Genomic DNA, 16,413 nt, shown 5'->3' with positions numbered 1-16,413 from the left:
GCAAGTACTTGAGGGAAATACGCGAGGTGGATTCAAGTCCTTTGCAGATGAATTAAGTTGTGTGATTTGAAGATACCTCTGTGCCCAGATAGTTTTCTTTTTCCCCTTGACCTGCAGGAGGGCCTGAATTTGCTGGAAGTTATGTTATTCTTTAACTAGTTCTCATTTTATTTGGCTTAGAACGATAAAATTTGAGTGTTTGAAGGGAATGTAAAAGTTGTTTACTCCAAACTTCTCATTCAAAATCTGAGCCTGCTTCACACAATTTCCAGTCTTATAACCTCAGCTTGAACATGTCTGTGATTGGGAATCCAATATTTGGCAAGATAGTGCAGACTTTTCATTCTGTTCCCCAAATTCTTCTTTATTTTGGATTTTTCCACCTGGGATAACACAGAATAGTTCTCCTTTCTCTTCCACATAGTAGACCGTCAACTAGTGTTACCCCGTAAATCAATCACTACTCTCATCTAAGCTGCCACAGGGGTGAGTGAATTACATTCAACAGTCATTGAAGCCCTTGCAAATACATCATCTTACTTAGATGTCACAACACACTTTGAAGTGAGTATTATTATTCCATAAAGAGATGAGGAAAACTTAATCTCTGAGTTAACTGACTTAATGAATGAGAGGTCACACGAGTAAGGAAGAGAGCTAGGATTTCAATCCAGTTATTCTGACTCGCAGCCCAGAGTCCTACTCAAGATGCCTTGAAAATCTGGGTTAGGGCTCAGTACTGACTTCAAAGGTAACACGTTAGTAGCGACCAGTGGAAATCAGCAGAAGGCATGGGGTGGGGGGCTCACCCTGCTGCTCCCCATGGGCTGAATGATGCCTGCCACCTGGACTTCCTCAGGAAATGTTTATTAAAATATAATTACACATGTTCAGACTATTTTTGATTTTGAACAGCTGGAGGCTGGGCATAAACTCTTCAGTTCTCCATTTTCTCCACTGCGTCCTTTGGCTGTATGCATTTGTCTATGGGCATAGCCCTGGAAAGCACTTGTGCTTATCACCTTGTATCCCTTTAGGAATGGCATAGAACTCTAACCTTCAATTTTTTTTTCCAGATTTCACACCCTATTAGTTCAAAAAAACTTGAGCACATATCCCAAATATATTTATATGTGTATGCATGGGTTAAATACAAATATTAATGTAATCAAATATTATCTTCATTTAAAAATAAATACATCAAATATAAGTTTAAAGGAATATAAAAAACATAAATGAACAGCTTACTATTTTCTTCTTCTTATTCCAACAAATTATCTTCATGAGCTTCCACTGGAGGGACCGCTGAGATGGAGTGTGGAACAGGGGCAGGAGAGGAGCCTGGTGTGACAGGCCATGGCTAGTTGGAGGACTACACCCAGAGACCATAAGGAAACAGAGTAGATGTGCTAACAACAAGCTTTCCTCGGATTGCCCAGCATCAGCCCTGTTCAGAGGAATGCACAATGCTAAGATCTCTCTGGAAGCTCAGAGAGTGAAGGGCTCATTGCTTTGGTCTGTGTTGTTTGTCCTTGGTTTTAATTGTCACTTGTGCCCTGAGCTATGTGGTAATAGCACTAACAGCTATCATTTGTTGACTGCTTACTATGTGCCACTGTGCTGAGAGATTTACGGACATCACCTCATTGTCTTTATTGCAACCCCGCGAAGTACTGTTATCCTAACTTTACAAAAGGGAAGACTGGGGGCGAGATGGCTCATACCCGTGATCCCAGCACTTTGGGAACCCATCGCGGGCAGATCACCTGAGATCAGGAGTTCGAGACCAGCCTGGCCAACGCATAGTGAAATCTCATCTCTACTAAAAATATACAAAAAATTAGCAGGGCGTATTGGTGCAAGCCTGTAGTCTCAGCTGCTTGGGAAGCTGAGGCAGGACAATAGCTTGAATCCAGGAGGCGGAGGTTGCAGTGAGCCAAGATTGCGCCACTGCACTCCAGCCTGGGCAACAGAGTGAAATGAGATTCCATCTCTCTCTCAAAAAAAAAATAAATAAATAAAAGGAAAACGAGGTGTAGAAAGCTGTGATTTACCTATGAGTGTAGGGCTAGTTAGTGACAGAGCTGGGATTTGAACCCAAGTCTATTCTCTACCAAATCACTCATTCTTAACTACTGTGCTATACTGACAATAGGATTAGTGGTTAGATTCCTGGTGGTGATCTGGATGGATTCCATCAATAGATGTAATAGTGATGGGAAGAATCACTAGCCCCACAGACCAAAAGGTTAGGCTTATATCAGGTGTGGATAAATGAGAGGAAACGGCCAGGTTTCTAGAAATACAGATGTGCCAGTGCAGTTAAAAATAAAGCTTTTCAACCAAGTCTGAGTTCTTCTTTATTTCTAGCTCACTGGGCTGTTGTCATAATCCATAGCTCTAGGTAGCAAACATCCTAAATACTTTTTTGAATAAGACGGTCGGAGGCTGTAGTTGTTGTCTAGGGCACGTGAGTTCTATTTCAGTCTGTAAATAGATCAACTTTACATTTAAGAGTTTGGAAAATAAGAGAGAGAGAGAGAAAGAGAGAGAGATATCCAGGAATTCAGGAGTTCTCATTATCTGATAGAGTGATTCAAACAATTGGAGTCAGACAGATCTGAGTTTGAATTCTGATTTTGCTATGTATTCACTGTAAGAAATTTAGTGAGTTATCTAAGCTTTTCAAGCCATAATTCCTTCATGTTTAAAGTGAAGATAATGATACCTGCTTCAAAGTGGTGTTAAGATATAATGATATGCTATATGTAGAGTGCTTTGCATAGCACTTGGCACATAGTAAATACTTAAAGATTGATACTAATCATTGTTCTCTTTGACCCTCCCTTCTCTAAGAAGAGGCACCGATTCTGTGGCATAAGCCCGTGTCCTCTGCTGTGTGGGTTACCTCCTATATGTCCTATTTGAAAATGTTGAAAATGAGAATGAACTTTCTTCTGGATATCCTCAATATCTTGCTACCACAGAAAAAGAAATCTCTTTCCACAAAAGAGAAGCAAGAACTGGAGACACTGAAAGTTTATGGGCTGGAGAAGGCAGCTCTGAGAAGAAGAAAATAATTCTGGTGATCAGTGGCACCCTTCTGAGGGGGCCCAGATGCAGGCCAGATGCTGAGAATCTGTAGAAACTCAGGCTCAATAAATGTCATGCCATGACTTTCATCCATGTGGGCATGAAGAATAGCGACTGATCTCACTGAGATTATTAAGAGTGACTCAGGGTTCTGGAAACAGGGTTGTAGGAGGCTGACACTCGAGGGGTGGTCTTGACAATCCTCCCAGTTGAGCCAAAGAGTTTCTGTAGATGACAGCTTTGCTCTAGTGATGGATATCTACTTCACATGCCCTGCCCCACCCTAGAAGGGAGCTAGCAAAAAACACTGGGGATACTTCAGTGGAAAGTGATTTGAGATTTCTGCCAATGCAGAGATCTAGCAATGTAATTTTATTGTTAGTAAAGTTGATTTCTATGGGATCATCACAATGGTGATTACTCCTGTCACTTTCTGTTAGGCTCAGCCTGTGTGAACTCTCTTCTAGCTGGAACTTCACTGTAATGCATCCACTTTCCACTCCACATTTTGATAAGCATGTTTTGTTCTAAGTTTTTAAGGATGATGGAAGTTTCTCTTGTTATGATTGGCATGAGTAGAGGCGCATTAGAATAACTCTTAAAATAAGAGGTAAAGGCAAGAGCTGAACTCTGGACAGAGAATGGACAACATTGATTGTTGACTCTTCTCTGCCTTCTGTTTCACCCCTTCTCTTCTCCATTTAGTTCTTTCCACTGTGGTCAGAGTGATAGTTCAGCCTTCATACCCATTACGTTAATTTCCTGTTGCTGCTGTAACAAGACCACAAACTCAGTGGCTTAAGACAACACACATTTCTCCTCTCAGTTCTGTAAGTCAGAAGTCTGAGAGGGGTCTCAATGGGCTAAAATCAAAGTGATTCAGGGCAGAGTTCCTTTCTAAAGGCTCTAGAAGAGAGTCCGTCTCCTTGGCCTTTCCAGCTTCCAGAGGCTGTTCACATTCTTGGCTTGTTGTAATCTCCTTCATCTTCAGATCAACAATGTTGCATCTTTCTGACCATTCTTCCACAGTCACATCCCTTTCTGACCACAGCTGGGAAAGGATCTCTGTTTTTAAGAACCCACATGATTAGAATGAGCCCATCCAGATAATCTAAGATAATCTCCGTACCTCAAGATCTGTAATTTAACCACATTTGCAATGTGACTTTTGTCATGTATGGTGACATATTCACAGGTTCCTGGGATTAGGATGTGGATCTCTTTGGGAGCCATTATTCTGCCCACCACACCTACCATCCTGCTCCAAGTCCACATCTCTTCCCTAAACAGCTGATATTGCCTCCTAAAGGGTTTCTTTTTGTGCTCCTGATTGTGCCCTCTTCACCTTTTGTTATTTCTCCTCTGATTCACTCTGATACAACCACTCTTGCCTCCTTGTTGTTATGGACCACACCAATTATACTCCTGCCCCAGGGCCTTTGCACTTGCTGTTCTCGCTGCCCACCTTGCTTTTTACCCAGATGTCTTCATGACCACCACCATCAGGGCGGTTCAAATATCATCTCTACAGGGTGTGGTTTCCTGAACAATTTACATAAATGAGTCCTCTCCTCCTCACTTCCCTCAGTCTAGTCCTTTGTCTCATGTTCCTACCTATTGACGTAGGATAAAAGATATGTATATACATATGTATGTATTGTCTCTTTTCCTTAAGTCTTTATTTCACTTTAATCATTTTGAAAGATAGGATCATTGACTATAAAAATCTAGGTTGCCAGGTATTTTTTTTTTTCAATATTGCATTATCTTCAGGATAGCATTGTTTCTCATGAGAAGTCTGCTATTATTTTTAGTTTTCTTCCTCTTCATGTAATTGATACTGTTATGATTTTCTCTTTGTCATTGGTTTTCAGAGATTTAATTATCCTTTGCCTTGATGTGGCTTTCTTTGTGTTTCTTTTGTTTGGTGGTCATTCAGCTTCTTATGTATGTGGTTTTATGATATTCGTCAAATTTAGAAACAATTTTATTGAAATATTAGTGCCTCCCATTTTTCTGGGCCTCCAATTACACATATGTTAGTTCACTTGATACTGTTGCGTAGTTCACTGAATCTCTGTTTATGTCTTTCCACCTCCAGTATCTTTTCTCCTTATGTTTCATGTTGTATAGTTCTATTGCCTTTTCTTGTATTCACTACTTCTGCATCTAATCTGTTGTCAATCATATCTAGGGACATGCTTTAAAATCTATAATATGTAGCAGTATTTTTTAAATCTCAGATGTTGTTCTTGTAATTTCTATAAGTTTAGTTGGTATCTTTTTACTTCATCCTAATTATACTTAGACTTTTCTCTACTTTCTTAAACATATAAAGTATATTTCTTGTAGCTAGTTAGTGTCCTTATCTACTAATTCTATTTTCTGTGTCATTCTGGGTCTGTTTCTGTTGATTGGCATTTCTCCGTGTGGGCCATATTTTCCTGTCTGTTTGCATGCCTGGTAATTTTTGATTTGATGTAGATATTGTGTATTTCATATTGTTGATTGCTAAGTTTTTTATTCTTTTAGATAATTTTGGCTCCCTCCCCTCCCCTTTCTTAGGATTCCTTTATTCATTGAAAGTTTTGTTAAGGGAAATCTAGAGCATCTTTTAGCCTAGGGTTAATTTGGCCATACTCCTGGGACAATATTCTTCTGAGGACACTGTTTAATGTCCTGCATGTTAGGAGTTCCTCTATTCCGGCTGGTGAAGACAACAACTCTTCATCATCCTATGTTTTCCCTGGAGATTGTTCTGCTAGCTCTTTTCCAGTGGTTCTTTCTTTGGCCTTGGCAGTTTTCTCACATGCATGTGATAATCAATAGTTAGCAAAAAGCTTCAGGGGACCTGTCTGCAAATATCCAGAACTTTATCACGTTGAAGCTTTCTCCTCTGCCCCAGAGTTTTTTCCACCTTGGGCTTTCTCAACTCGGGGACATGGGTGAGTTTTGCTTGGGTTCCTCCTCCCAGTGGTGTGGCCTGAAAATGCTCTCCAAGTATTAAACTCGGTCACTCATAGGGCTTAAGTTATTTCCCTTCTCTCAAGATTACTATTCTACATTGCCCATTGTCCAATTTTTGAAAACTGTAGTTCCATAGTATGTTGTCCAGCTTTTTAGTTGTTGAAGGTGAGAAGTTAAATCTGTCCCCTGTTATTCCTTTTTGCATGGGAGCAGAACTTCTCAGCTTCCTGGCACTGTGCTCTGCTTCTGATGCTGCCTCTGGCACTTCCAAGATCTACCAGTCTTCCCAATCTTTCTCTGGGTATTTGAATTTAAATTTTCTGCCTAGATTCTGACTTCATTCACTTTTCTGACCCTTTATCTCTGATCAGCTCAGCTGAGGGGTCCAAGCACATGCTTTGCCTTCTGGATTTTCACTCAGCCTCAGCAAGCACTGGTTCCTTTGCTGGGGGTGGAAGTCAGACAATTACCTATTTAAAAATCTGTAATAATTTGATAGGTGAAAATAAAAACTTGTTTTGATTTTTATTTTTATGGTTATTTGTGAGGCTGTTTATATTTCTTCTTTCATGTGTAGACACTATCCACTTTCAATTTTCTATTTGCTTTGTCCCAGAGGTGCCACACTGGAAACTTTAGTTCCTACTGTAGTTTGGATAGATTTATGGGACAATTGATTATGCCAAAATCCCAGTGCTCTCTTCATCAAATGGGGATCTCCATATATCCATATAGTTGAAGGACTTTTCTGCCCTGAAGTCTTCTTAGAGAGTTTTTTGCTTTAGTATGAAATATTTAATGCTAGAAAGAAGACATTAATTATTGATTTTTCTTCCCATCATTTTGCCACTTAAGGTCAAATATCAGGAACAATGCCTAATCACTGAACTTGATTTCTTTTAATTAATTTTGGTTCTGAAAGTATATTGGCAACTATGTCTAAATCAAGGAGAGATGAAAATATATGAAGTAATGCATTTCACAAATTAAAAAGACTGATAAATGAAGGATATGTTTTTAATGTCTTTGAGGAAGAACTGATGGATGAACCAAGGACAACTGAGAACTTTGCTAGCTGTGGTTTTACAATTAAAGCACTGGCTTACATTTTGTCTTAGAGGTTTTAGTGGATTTATTGGTGTAGAGCAAATCAATGGATCACCATTGCTCAGAGCTGCTCTTCATTGTACTATTCACAAACGTTATCATAAATGTCATGACTGTTTTTAATTTACTATCATATTAGGGTCGATCACTAACTTCTTTTTTTGTTATATGATGATTTGAACTCCTGGAAGATTCTGATCATGTCTGCAACACACAATTTAACAATCTTTTCAGTAAGTCCAGGAGATAATATTTTCCTCTTTTAATGTCTCTACAAAATGAAATTATTCGCTGAGATAACAATGGGGTAATGTAATCTTCTAGCTTGGATGCTGGCTTCATATCAGTGTCCAGATTTGGTAACTTGCAATTTCCTCCATCTGCATAACTGAGCACAATTCCCTAGCAATGCCTAGTTTTTGTTGATACTTTACATGTTGGGTTTTCTTGGAGGGAGGGGAAGAGGGCAAGGTGTCAATACATAATATACCTTTTTTTTGCCCTTCCAATTAGAGGGTTGGATCCAGTGGTAAGACAGAGATCAATGGATTGTGTTAGCTCTATTACTGATAAAGTAATGGAGCATGTGACATTCATTTCTTGGCCAAAGGAATTTGCTGATATTTCAACTCTGAATAGACACACTTTACATCCACTGCCCCTTCAGTCTCTTACATACCAAGAATAATGCAAGTCTTCTCCAGATGGTAGCCCCTTACATTCAGTCAGTGGGGCAGTTAGGAAGAGAGGAAACAAAAAAGGGCTGAGAAAAGCATGCTCTGTTTCTTCTTCCAAAGTCAACAACCACATCAGCCACTCTCCCTATGACATGGGGAGAGAGAACAGGGGAGAGTCCAGCTGAATCTTAGCATATGGTTACTTCAGCAGTGGGCATTGTGTTTCCTCTAACAGTGAGCATGGTGATCTTTTGAGAGTTAGTTTGTGAACCACAGCCATGCCACCTGAGAGTTTTGCCTGTCCTTTCCTTTAAAGGAAGCAGAGTAATTAATGTTTATTGGGTCATTAGAAGACCTGAGTCCTAGTGCCAGGGCTGCTAATTATTAGTGGCTACTTAGCCCTCCTAGCCTTAGTTTCTTTATCTATGAAAAAGTGATAATACTACCTGCCCATCTTATCTCACTGATGTGAAAATTCAGTAAGATAATATATATGAAAGTGCTTTATGAAAAATGTCAGTTATTCTAAAAATGTTTCCAGTAGCTAGTCAATGCTAAATGACAAAAATCTGGAAAATTCTTGGAGAATATAATAATAATGTGAATAGTAACAGCTACCTTTTATGTATGCCTATTCATGTCAGGCCACTGTGCTGGGTGGGGGCTTTACGTGTACTTTCTTCATATTCTCTTAACATATATTCTTTTTAAGTGCCTTTTCTATTTTCTCTGTCAATTCTCTATAATAATGATAACCACTGCAAGTTATTTTTATCCTCAGTTTACAACTTGTGAGTGCCACTAAATTTCTCTTCAAGTGTAAGTGTTTCACTTCAATCCTTTGCAAAACGTTACACGAGTTTGTTGCTTTTGCTTCTTGGAAAAGGAAATCATAAGAACCCCAGACCTTCGATACAAGAGAAAAGGAGGACAGAATCTTAAAGACATTTCTTCATGAGGGCTTCCACTGAAAACAAAAGTGCACAGGCAAAGGGTAAAGGGTGTACAAAGTGGGCTCAGGAGAGACAAGTTAGGTCTTGTGTTTCAGGGTATGCTCAGTAAGAGCAAGGAAACCCTTTTCGTCCCATCTGGCTGGTTTGCTGTTTCTTTTGCCCCCTCTTCTCAGGGCTTGCATGGGCCATGGTCCTGGGCCTTGCACACTGAAGGCAGAGGAGTTTGCAGCCTCCTGACATCCCCACTGATGGACAGCTCTCTTGCTTCACTTCTCTGCTCTGTTCTGCCCCTCACCCATGCCCTGGTCACTTCCCAGAACTTGCCTCCAGGTTACACTCCAAGGAAGGGCAGGATGATCTCTTCCTTCTTCTTCATTGTGCTTGGGGGAATTAAACACAGTAGCTCGCTCCATTCCAGCTTTGCCTCATTAAGAGGTCTCTATGGATTAATTCCCAAGAGATCAAATCTCCTTACTTTACTGTGGCAAAGTGAAATTAGTGTAAAGTAACAAGAAGCCAGATTAATGTGACCCCAGGAAATAATCCATAAAAAACTTATGAAGCCTTTAGCAGGCTATAAATTGGATTTCAGACGGGCAAGGGGAGGGGGAAGAATCATGTTAAAAACAATCGGTTTGTAATGAATAGGGCTAATATTTTAGCACTATGGAAGAAAACAGCATAAATAACTCAGAGAACCCAATGGCAATATTTTCTAACATGTGTAAATAATTGAAACTGTGATTATAATCCTAACTGAATTTTTCTTGCTTTGTGTTTGCTGGGAAGTGTATTGTTCATTAAGCATCACAGAACTCTAAATCAAAGGAACAAAAGAAGGGGAAGGCAAAAGAAAGAGGTAGAAAAGAAAAATATTTTGTCTGGGGTGATCTGTTGTCTAGCTTAGTCTATAGTGAGAAGAGTCAGTGGTCTTGGTCCCTTTACTACAAAGCAGTTGGCTGTTGCAAAGATATATTCATTCACAGGCTGTGGCAGTTGTAGCAGAGCATGTAAAAGCAAATAAACAACTCATTAGGTCCATGTTGTGCTTTTCTGCAGCAAGGAAACTAACTTGCGAAAGAGGGAAAATGTTTTGGATGTTGATAGGACACCCCCGCCCTCCTCTTTTTTTCTTTCGAACAGTGTCAGGAATAGAGAAGTGACAGGCACTCAATAGTTGTAGCCAGCTCTCCTGTGTCATCAAGTTAAGAAAGGATGAGGGGATGCCACATTAGCCTTGCTGTGTTGCACATCCTGAGACCTTTCGGTCTGTACACCTTATTTTATCTCATTGTCTTCCTGGAGCCTCTTCTTATAGCTTGGTTGTGTGCTGTCTTTGGAGCCAGAGGAAAGGATGTGGCAAACAGAAGGTTGGTGGGCTGGGTTGGCTATGAGGAAACCAGGCCCATTTTAAGGAAGATACAGATGGCCTAAGATCAGGGAAACAGTATAGAAGGTTGGAAGTCTAGAGGTCACCCAGGTTTAAAGGCAGAGTTCAAAGGATTTGCCATGTAGGCTCCTTGAAGTCTGGGTAAGCTATAAATAGTAGCTGTGGATGCCATCTGTGGATCCAACAGGAGTCTTGGTAGGGGATGGGTGGTGGGTTTCTGGGGACTAAAGGGACTGAAAAGCTCAGGCCCATCTGCCCAGCCCTACCTGCCTGGGCAGTCCTTTTGGGTTAAATGGGAGCTTGTATCTTTCCTAGATTAGTATGTATGTTTAATACCATCCCAATTCTTGATGAAACTCAAGAAAGCACCTCTGAAATTATCTGGAACAATAAACAAGTGAAAATAGCTTTAGGTCATTGTGGAAAATAGGAGCAATGAGAGGTACTTATCCTGCAGGTTACTAAAACATGTTATAAAACTACAATAAGTAAAGCAATGTGGTGTTTGGGCAGGTAGACAAAAATAGATCATAATGGAGTGTTCAAATCATCATATAACATATGAAAATGTAATATGTGGTAGAGGAGATAACCCTAATGATATAAAGAGAATGACTTAATTAATGTGTTACTGGGGGAAAACTGCTTTGACATTTAGAAAATAAGTTAATTGAGATTCTTAGAACTTATCATATAGCAAAGTTCCCAGAGAGTGTGGTGTGTGTGTTGAGGATTGAATTATGTCCTCGTCAACGGCCATACCACCCTGACTGTGCCCAGTCTTATCTGAATTATGTCCTCCAAAAAATATGACTTTGTTACATCAGCCCTAGGAAACTAACATTATGTATATTCACATAGATGTATATATGTAATTTTAATAGCTTTTAAAATCATTTGTGTGAATTTATTTTTTTAATTGAAAAATAAAAATTTTATGTATATATAGTGTACAACATGTTTGATGTACACATTTTGGAATGCCAAAATCAAATTAACTAATGTGTGCATTATCTCATTGAGTTTTTTTTGTGTGTGATGAGAACACATAAAATCTATTCTTTTGGCTGTTTTCAAGTACAGTTATCCCTCAGTATCCGTGAGAGATTGGTTCCAGGACCCCCTGCAGATACCAAAATCTGTAAATGCTCAAGTCCTTTGTATAAAATGGTGTAGTATTTGCATACAACCTATGCATATCCTCCTACTTTATTATAAGTAATCATCTCAAGATTACTTATAATACCTAATACAATGTAAATGCCATGTAAATAGTTATCTTGTATTTTAAAAAATTGGTATTTTTTAATTGTTGCATTTTTTATTGTTTTCTTCTTACAAATATTTTTGATCCACAGTTGGTTGAATCTGTGGGTGCAGAACCTGTGGACACAGAAGGCCAATGTGTACAATACATTCTTATTAACTATATCACTGTGTCACATAATAGACATCTTGAGCTCCTGTATAACTGAAATGTTCATATCCTTAATTTTTATAGTTTTCAATTTGGACAGGGGTAGCTAATTAGATGAAGAAGCTTGAGTGGCAAGTTGCCTTAACAGGTAGTAAACATTTCATAAAGCTGCAGTGATTCAAACAAAAAAACTGATAGATCATTAGAGAACAGAATTGTAAGTTTAATATATACAAAACATAGGGGAGGTGAGTGGGATGTGGGCAGGCAACTTGGCTTTTCTCCATGGAGACCTCTGCATGGTCTGCTTAGGTTTCCTCAGAACATGCTTTTTGAGTTCTGGAGACAGTATCCTCAGAGAACAAGGTGAATGTGAGTGGCATTGTATGAGCTAGCCTCAGAAGTCATATAGTGTCACTTCTGACAGACTCGATTGGTCAGCTAGTCACAAAGACCTGCCCACGTTCAAGGGGAGGGGATGTAGACGTCCATCTTGCTGGAAAAATGGCAAATTTCTAGGAAAACACGTGCAATGGAAGATGTTGCTACTGTCATAGGAGAACAGCCTGCCATACTTGCGACTTGAGAAATCCTAACTCTCTCCATATGGAAATTGCATTGGCTCTAATTGGCCCTGCTCCCTTGCTTAGCTTGGTTTTTACATTTGCATCTGTCTCTTTGCCCTCACCTTTGCTTCCTTATTATTATTTTGGGGCAAAATTTCTGGACATTGATGGCAATTTTATTTTGTGGGGTCTTTTGGGAAAATATTTGAACTCGATCTCCATTGGGGTTAAAGCAATTGTGGAATTAGTCTCAAGCATAACAAATGTAAAACACAAAGAATACTGGATTTGTGATAATTTTAGGTGATACAAATTTGAGGAATTGTAAAAGGAATTGTGAGCATGTCACATATCCATGCATGCAATTTTCTTGATGTCTGTAGTTGTGGAATGGTCACAAGAATCTTGAGCTCTCTCCACATTGTGTTGGGGGTTCAAGACAAATTCCACTTCACAAAACCTAAATCATAGCCGTGTTAAGTTTGTGGACTGGAAATGCTGTATTGTCAGTTTTATGACTTTAGCTTTGAGATTTTGTTTTGTTTACCTTTTTTGTAACAGGATTCTGTTTTCCTCCTTCTACCCCACTTTCTCCATCCAGCCAACCATAGCCTTGCTGTGTCCTGGGGTCTTGGATAATGTAGAAGAGTAAAATCTAAGTCTTGCTTACAGAATCTGAAGAAACTCTTCTGACTTCAAAGCTCAATTCTGTGCCATGGAAATCAGATATACTATATCATATCTCAACTTAAGTGCAAAGGAGCAAACTCTGGCAAAACTTTATGTAAAGGAAGAACTTTCTCCTCTTCTCTCCCCATATCATCATAGCAGCTACATCCTACAAACACACAGCTGCTGTTATCAGAAATCAACTTGTGAAAGTGACCTCTACCCATAGATGAGGTTGTGATGGTTTCATCCAAATGATTTTATGGCCTGTGAAGCAGTCATTTGGATCAAGGTTAACAAATTCTTGGTATCAGAGGTGCTACTGAGGACTCCACATACCGATACCAATAAATAATGTCCATACAACGAAGGTGGTGTTGGTTGATACAGTTTGGATCTGTGTCCCCACCCAAATCGCATGTTGAATTGTAATCCCCCAATATTGGAGGTGGGGCCTGGTGGGAGGTAACTGGATCATGGGGTTGGATTTCCCTATTGCTGTTCTTATGATAGTGAGTGAGTTGTCATGAGATCTGGTTGTTTAAAAGTGTGTAATACCTCCCACTCACCTTCCTCCTGCTGTGGCCATGGAAGATGTGCCTCCTTCACCGTCCACCATGACTGTGTTTCCTGAGGCCTTCTCAGAAACTGAGCAGATGCCACCATGCTTCCTGTACAATCTACAGAACCTTGAGCCAATTAAACCTTTTCTTTATGAATTACCCAGTCTCAGGTATTTCTTTACAGCTGTGCAAGAATGGACTAATACATTGGTATAGAATTTCAGCTGTACTTATCTAAGCTCCATTCAAAAAGAAATAAAAATAAAGGGAGACAGCATTTTAGCTAATGAAAGGGGAAGGGCAGGCATAGCTAGGTGGATGCTACACACACTCTCTCAGGCTTAACATACTTCCTGCACATATGGATGATCAACACAGATTTGTTGAATAACAAGATAAAGGAAGGAAAGAAGGGATTTGGATTATGTTAAACAATAAAGCTAGAAAAATTACGATATAGAATAATGGATTCCTTAGCATTGAGATATTGTTATATCATGCAGTGAAGTATTCAATATTACTGTATTGTGTATTTCATTAGTAGTTATGGGTTTTTGTCTACTAGGTCATGGCATTTTGTGAGGAGGGTCAGTTTGAAATGCTTTGCTTTGATTCATTACATACTTATAGGTCAATGAGTTCTATAAAGACTACGAGTTTTGTTTGTAACATCTCCTAATAATGCTTCTTTTTGGTGTAATGGCATCTGGATAACATTTTAGATTTTGTTCTCTTTGCTTCTGATGCCTCTCAATGGTTGATTTCAGATAGTCTTAACACACACACACTTTGGAATAAAGTGAAGGAAGCTGTTAAGATTGTATTCCAACTCATTCTAAACAGAGGGTGTAGAAATGCAATTGTGAGAATAATAGATATGATGAAAAAATCCTGTACAGTGCTTTCCCAAGGCACTTGGGACACTTTGAAGATATTAATTAATGCTTGTTAAAGTCCTATGGGGTAGGAAAGGGGCAAGTATTATTAAATTGTTTTATAGGGGAAATGAAGCAAGAGAGCTTTAATAAACTCTCTGGTATCAAGCGGTAATTATGTAGGATAAAAAAGGGTCAAACCCCAAACTCCTTTTTCTCAGGGCCTTGCTCACCGAAGCACAAGTAAAATTGCTCCCGAAAATGCAGTCTTGAGTAAATTTTGGCAAGCCTTGTACTTATCTTTCTTACCTACACATCTTGTTCCTCTGAGCAGGTGTTCTCGGGCCTTTTTTCACTGCTCAATCCTCAGCCTTCCAATTCCCTCCCTCTCAGCAGATGAAATTACCTCCTATTTCACAGCGATCCTTGAAGCCATATACGGTGAACTCTCAACCTCCCTTGTCTCTGATTCAAAATTTATTTTTATCTTCACCCGTGTTCTGCTCATTCCTTTTTCTTGTTTCAGAGTCTCATCGCCTTTAAAAGTCGAATCTGTCTACCCCTCTTCAGACTGGCATGCATTACAGCCTTCTGGTGGGGGGCAGGGGAATTTCCACCACCTGCCACCCCCATTGCTCTTATCTTTAATCTCTCCTTCTCCCTTAGCTCTTTCCTGTCAAGCTAAAATCAGGCTCCAAACTCTCCTTCCCTGAAAATGCTTTTTCTTGGCCCCGCTTTTCTTTCATGCAACTTCCCTATCTCTTGCACTTCTTGTGATCGTTAAATTTCTGAAAAGAGCAGTCTGTGTTCTGTTCTTCTGGGGTCTTTGCAAAGATTGTTTGGACTGCCCTTGTTTTCCTGAGAAGCTGCAGGAGCTCTGAACCAGACTGCCTGGGTTCATTTCCAATGAGAGTAAGACCGGCCTTATCACGACTCTGCTGTTTACTGGGAAGAAGTGATCCTTGCTTTATTGCTGCCTTTTCAAGCACAGATTTACACCACTCTAGCAGTTTACAGCAGCTCTATCTGGAGAGGTGTCTCTTCTGCTTTTATGTTCAAAATTAAGCTCATGTCTGAAATAAATACTCATGTTTCCCTTAGAATTCAGTTAAGTTTGTAGTTTGTTAAAGAGAATGACTTACATTTTTGAAATTTAGATTTCTTTTTTTTCTAATTGGAAGTGAGGAAAAGAGAAATACCAGCCACAATCACGAAGTAAAAAATACATCTACACATAATGGACTGGCTACAACTCTCAGATCTTTAGCCTCTTCTATCAAAATCACTGTACCCACAGAAAGGATAATCACTTAGGCCTGGGGAAGCAATTTTTATTTTTTTAGACTTTAAGGTAAAGATAAGGCAATAATTACCTCACTAGTTACCTGGAGTTCTCACAGCATTTCTTTCCTACACTTGGTTTAAAATTACTGATTGGATAGATAAGAGAGGTCTAAATATGTCATGAAGATTGTTTTAGAATAAGGGAGGTGTTCTGTTTAAGGGCAGAGAGAAGAGTGAACAAAGGGTTAAGGGCTTATTGGTAGTAGTTATCTAAGTAACAAATAAGGCACCATTATGTTAAAAATGGAATCTGATAACTTTTGTAACAAGAGACTGTCAATCTACACATACAATAAAAGCTGGAGGATGTTACCTGCTGCCTATAGCTGGTAGCCACCAGATAGACATTCATTCATTCGACAAACATTTACAGAACACCTTCTAAGTGAGGCACTGGGAAGGAAGGAGAGAATTACCCAGTCCTTGTTCTGATGGAGTGCAGGATCTAGGGCACGGAACAGATAGGTAAAGAGACAGCTTACATGTGATAAATGCCCGATTCAGTTTTGTCTGGAGGTGTGATGAAATGATGCGGGTTTGGAGGAACAGGGCAAGCTTTCCCTGTGGAGGTGCCTACAGGGAAGCATGCAGGAGGGTTGAGCCGGAGGAGCGTGGAGGAGAGGGAGTGACAAGGTACTTGGAGAGAAAGAGAATGGGGAAATTTGGGGAGCAGAACCAAAGAGGGGAGGGTGCAAGATAGGGCTGGAGAAGTAACCCAAGTCTGAATCAAAAATTAAATGATGCTGAAATAGTACTAGTGGCAATAAAAATGGGGGTGAGAAAATACAAATA

The sequence above is a fragment of the Pan troglodytes genome, chromosome 7 (genome assembly GCF_028858775.2).
Source record: "Pan troglodytes isolate AG18354 chromosome 7, NHGRI_mPanTro3-v2.0_pri, whole genome shotgun sequence".
Classification (NCBI taxonomy): domain Eukaryota; kingdom Metazoa; phylum Chordata; class Mammalia; order Primates; family Hominidae; genus Pan; species Pan troglodytes.
This window is presented reverse-complemented; position numbering follows the sequence as displayed.